A 6,000-nucleotide genomic window follows, 5' to 3' on the forward strand; every position below is an offset into this window, starting at 1 on the left:
ATTATTATTATGCCATTATTAACAATAGTAACGATGGCATTTGTTAATCGATTACTCTCTGCCAAACACTGTTCTAAGGGCTGGTAATCAGGTTGTCCCACATGGGGCTCACGGTCTTAATCCCCATTTTACAGATGAGGGAACTGAGGCACAAAGAAGTGTAGTGACTTGCCCAAGGTCACACAGCAGACAAGCGGTGGAGCCGGCACTGACCTCTGACTCCCGAAGCCGTACTCTTTCCACTAAGCCACTCTGTTTCTCAAACAATTTTAATAATATAAATATAATACTAATATAATAGTTAAGTATGTCCATACCATTGTTAGTATTAAAAATAATATATCAATAATATTAATATAACTAAGCCCTTACACTTCATTCTTATTAATAATAATAATTAAAATGGAGATTAAGAGCGTGAGCCCCATGTGGGACAGGGATCGGGTCCAACCTGACTGGCTTCTATCTACCCCAGTGCTTAGAATAGTGTTTGGTATATAGTAAGTGCTTAACAATTACCATAATCATTATTATTATTAATAATAAGGTAGTTCCTGCCACCAGCAGGACAAGGGCTTGAGTCGTCGTGGCGTTAATGGGGGGTGGCTTATGCCGAGCCCATCTACTCCTGTCTCCCTCACAGTCCTGTGCTCCACGATATGTTTGGTGAGACTCTGGATGTCCCGGTTTCCCCCTGCTGTGCTCTAGCCACCAGGTTCCAAGCTTAAATCAAGTTTCTGCCTTAATAATTTGTTGAGTGGTATTTCAATCGATGGTATTTATTTATTTTTTACTGTGTGCAGAACACCGTACTAAGCACTTAGGAGAGTACACTATAAAGGAGTTGGAAAGCGTATTCCTTGTCCACGAGTTTACGGTCTGGAGTCTTACCAGTTTAACAGTAGTGGTTAAAAGCTTAGGCGCTGGAGGAGATAGACTACAATCGGAGAGGGCCCAGTCCCCGTCCCCGTCGAGGCCCGCAGTCTAAACCGGAGAGAGAAGAGCCTTTTAATCCTTATTTTAAAGATGAGGAAACTCCAGCGATTTGCCCAAAGTCACACGACGGGCAAGTCACGGAGCCGAGATTAGAACCCGAGTCTTCTGACTCCCGATCCTACGTTCTCTTCGCTAGGCTACACTGCCTCTCTGCGGTTCTTAGAGGAGGGTGGTCTCCAGGCCTCCTGCACCACTTGCTGGAGAAGGCCGAGAGGCCCTCCCTGCGGAGGCGGCTCCCCGGTCCCTACAACCGACAAGCCTCCCCGGGCCCTCGGGACCGGGGCCAGAGGAGACGGGCTCAGGAAGCAGAATGACGAGGGCTACCAGACCCTCAAATCCCAGTCATCCACCGGGAATCCTCCCAACCCTCACTTTCTCCCCTTCTAGACTGTAAGCTTCATTACGGGCAGGGAATTAGGTGCTAATTCTGCTGTGTTGTACTTTTCCACTGCTCAGTACGGTGCCTGGCACACAGTAGGTGCTTAACAAATACCAAGATTATATATTAATTTTATATCGTTGAGCGATTGACTCCCCCCTCCCCATTTCAGGTTCCGTATGAAAAGAAACACCTTACCATCAGCTTTTAGCACTCGATCACCTTGCCCCCTCCTACCTCACCTCCCTGCTCTCCTACTATAATCCGGCCCCCACACTTGGCTCCTCCAACGCCAACCTACTCACTGCACCTTGATCCCGTCTATCTCGCCACTGACCTCTCGCCCACATTCTGCCTCTGACCTTCAACACCCTCCCTCTTCATATCAAACAATTACTCTACTCTAGTTCAAGGCTTTACTGAAGACACACCCCCTCCAAGAGGCCTTCCCTGACTAAGCCCTTCTTTCTTCTCCCATTTTCTTCTGCATCACCCTGACTTGCTCCCTTTATAATAATAATAATGTTGGGATTTGTTAAGCGCTTACTATGTGCAGAGCACTGTTCTAAGCGCTGGGGTAGACACAGGGGAATCAGGTGGTCCCAGGTGGGGCTCTCAGTCTTAATCCCCATTTTACAGATGAGGTAACTGAGGCACAGAGAAGTGGAGTGACTTGCCCACAGTCACACAGCTGACAAGTGGTAGATCCGGGATTCGAACCCATGACCTCTGACTCCAAAGCCCGAGCTCTTTCCACTGAGCCACGCTGCTTCTCGTTCATCCCCCCTCCCGGCCTTGCAACATTTAATAATAATAATAATGTTGGTATTTGTTAAGCGCTTACTACGTGCCAAGCACTGTTCTAAGCGCTGGGGTAGACATAGGAGAACCAGGTTGTCCCACGTGGGGCTCACAGTCTTAATCCCCATTTTACAGATGAGGGAACTGAGGTACAGAGAAGTTAAGTGACTTGCCCACAGTCACACAGCAGATATGTGCCTGTCCGTAATTTATTTATATTCATTCATTCAATAGTATTTACTGAGCGCTGTGTGCAAAGCACTGTACTAAGCGCTTGGAATGGACAAATCGGTAACAGATTGAGACAGTCCCTGCCCAGTGACGGGCTCACACTCTAATCACTGAATGCCTGTCTTCCCTGTCCTCCGCTCTAGGCTGTAAGCTTGTTGTGGGCAGGGAATGCGTCTGTTGTATTGTGACATTGTACACTCCCAAGCGCTTCATCATTCATTCAATAGTATTTATTGAGCGCTTTTTATGTGGCGAGCACTGTACTAAGCGCTTGGAATGTACAAATCGGCAACGGATAGAGACGGTCCCTGCCCTCTGACGGGCTTATGGTCTAATCGGGGGAGACGGACAGACAAGAACAATGGCAATACATAGAATCGAGGGGAAGAACATCTCATTAAAACAATAGCAAATAGTCCAGCGCCCTGCACACAGTACGCACTCAGTGAATATGATCGATTGATTGAGCACCAGTGCCAGAAAGCCAAAGGGGCCCAGTCTCCAGAACATCAGAGGAGCAGTGTGGCCACGGGCCCGGTGCCTGCTGTGTGATCTTGGGCAAGCTACTTAACTTCTCTGTGTCTATTAACTCATCTAAAATGGGGATTAAATAACTGCTTTCCCTCCTAGGTAGACTGTGAATCCCAGGTGGAATAAGGACCGGGCCCAACCTGATTAACTTCTCTCTACCCCATTCATTCATTCAATCGTATTTATCGAGCGCTTACTGTGTGCAGAGCACGGTACTAAGCGCTTGGAAAGTACAATTCGGCAACAGGCAGAGGCAATCCCTAGCCAAGGACGGGCTCACAGTCTAGAAGAGAAGCAGCGTGGCTCAGTGGAAAGAGCCTGGGCTTGGGAGTCAGAGGTCATGGGTTCGAATCCCGGCTCTGCCGCTCGTCAGCTGTGTGACTGTGGGCAAGTCACTTCACTTCTCTGTGCCTCAGTTCCCTCATCTGTAAAATGGGGATTAACTGTGAGCCTCTCGTGGGACAACCTGATGACCCTGGATCTACTCCAGCGCTTAGAACAGTGCTCTGCACATAGTAAGCGCTTAACAAATACCAACATTATTAGAAGAGCTTTTAATACATAGGGTGGCACATTGCAAACACTGAATACCACATTTAATATTATTCTTATCAGAGAGTGGGCGTGGGTGGCCTAGCCCAGCCCCACGGGATCCCTTGTTCAGTGGCAGGATTGGTTCCGGGGCTGCTCCTGGGTGGGGTCAGGAAGCCTGGGGAGCTCAGGACGGACACCCCCAATCCTCCCCTGCAGGGCCGAGGCTGAGCTAGTGCCAGGCTGTTCATCCACCTGGTTACCCACCCCGTTGGCAAGATAATAATAATAATAATGTTGGGATTTGTTAAGCGCTTACTATGTGCAGAGCACTGTTCTAAGCGCTGGGGTAGACACAGGGGAATCAGGTTGTCCCACGTGGGGCTCACAGTCTTCATCCCCATGTTACAGATGAGGGAACTGAGGCACAGAGAAGTGAAGTGACTTGCCCACAGTCACACAGCCGACAAGTGGCGGAGCTGGGATTCAAACTCATGACCTCTGACTCCAAAGCCCGTGCTCTTTCCACTGCGCCATGCTGCTTGGGGCGGTCTCCGCTCAGAGACCCACGGAGGGGTCCCGTTCCCGTTCCTCCCCAGCCAGTTTCCTCTCCTCTCTCGTCTCCTGCGCTTCTTCCCTAGTTTGCCTCGCTTTTTCCCCGGCTTGGAGCGCGGCTGGGGAGTGAGGTGGGGTCCTGCTGCTTCCAGCCCTCACCCTCTCTGAGCCTTCCTTCCTTGTCCGCAAGATGGAAGCTCAACCGTGCCAGGAAGAGCGTTTGACCCATCAGCCAGAAGGGAATTAGGTCTGGATTGTGAGAGGCAATATGCCCTTATTCATTCATTAGTATTTATTCAGCGCTTCCTATGTGCAGAGCTCTGTATTAAGCGCTTGGAATACACAAATCGGCAACATATAGAGACAATCCCTGCTCAAGGACGGGCTCACAGTCTAAACAATGGAAAGAACAAGGGCCTGGGAGTCAGAAGGACTTGGGTTCTAATCTCAGCTCTGCCACTAGTCTGCTAAGTGACCTTGGGCAAGTCAATTAACTTTTCTGTGCCACTTACTGTGTGCAGAACACTGTGTTGAGCTTTTTCTACGTGCTTTTTCTACGGTATTTGTTTAGCACTTACCATGTGCCAGGCACAGTTCCAAGTACTGGGGTAAATTTAGGCTGATCAGAATGGAGACAGTCCACATGGGACTCACAGTCTTAATCCCCATTTTACAGATGAGGGAACTGAGGCCCAGAGAATAATGATTAATAATAATTATGGTATTTGTTAAGTGCTTACTATGTGCCAGACACCGTACTAAGCGACTGGGTGGACACAAGCAAATCGGGTTTGACACCGTCCCTGACCCACGTGGGGATCACACTCTCAATAGTCATTTTTCAGATGAGGAAACTGAGGCACGAAGTGGAGTGACTTGCCCAAGGTCATGCGGTAGACAAGTGACAGAGCCGGGATTAGAACCCAAGACCTTCTGACTTCCAGGCCCGTGCTCCATCCGCTATGCCATGCTGCTTCTGAGAAGTGAAGTGACTTACCCGAAGTCCCATAGCAGGCAAGTGGCAGAGCTGGGATTAGAACCCAGGTCCTTCTCACTTCCAGGCCCAGGCTCTACCCACTAGGCTAAGCTGCTTCTCGGTTGGAAGACGCATTCCCCGCCCACAATGAGCTTACATCTGGGCCTCTCAGAATCCGTCATCGATCATTTCCCTCCCGCGCCAGGCAGATCCTGAACAATAATAATAATAATGGTATCTGTTAAGCACTTACAACGTGCTGAGCACTGTTCTAAGCGCTGGGGTAGATACAGGGTCATCAGATTGTCCCACGTGGGCTCACACTTTTTAATCCCCATTTTTACAGATGAGGGAACTGAGGCACAGAGAAGTGAAGTGACTGGTCCAAGGTCACACAGCAGACAAGTGGCAGAGCCGGGATGAGAACCCACAGCCTCTGACTCCCAAGCCCGGGTTCTTTCCACTGAGCCACGCTGCCTCCCAGCCCAGTCCCCATCCCATTGAGGCCTGCGTGAGCGGGCAGCCTCAACGCTGCTGGCTCTGGGGGAGGAGGAGGAGCTGCCGAGGTACAGCCCACCCCCTTCCCCATCTCCTTCTACCTGGCCAACCCTTCTGTCTGTTGCTAGCCGCTAACCTGCAGGGTCCCTCCACCCCGCTGCCCTGCTTGCCCCAGATCCTCACCCGGACGAGGTGACCGGGCGGAGGCTAAGGAGGGTGGAAAATCAGTGTGCCCGACGCCCACCAAGTCACTGACTCGTCTAGTGATTCCAAAACCCTTCTAAAGCTGACATCCGGGGGAACCGACCTTGAGAGTCCCGGCCCAGGGAGAGAGGGTTTTCCACCTACTTAGCCCAGCCTCCTCCTCTCTCTTCCTTCTTTCCTTCCCTGGCAGAGAACCGGCTGCGGACCACCGGTCCCCACGGGAAAGGGGGAAGCCGAGTCTTCCCGTCGAGAAGTCCCCAAAGGCCTAGGGCGAAAGAAACTGAGAACGAGCCTCCGG

This window comes from Ornithorhynchus anatinus, chromosome 5 (assembly GCF_004115215.2).
Source record: "Ornithorhynchus anatinus isolate Pmale09 chromosome 5, mOrnAna1.pri.v4, whole genome shotgun sequence".
NCBI lineage: Eukaryota > Metazoa > Chordata > Mammalia > Monotremata > Ornithorhynchidae > Ornithorhynchus > Ornithorhynchus anatinus.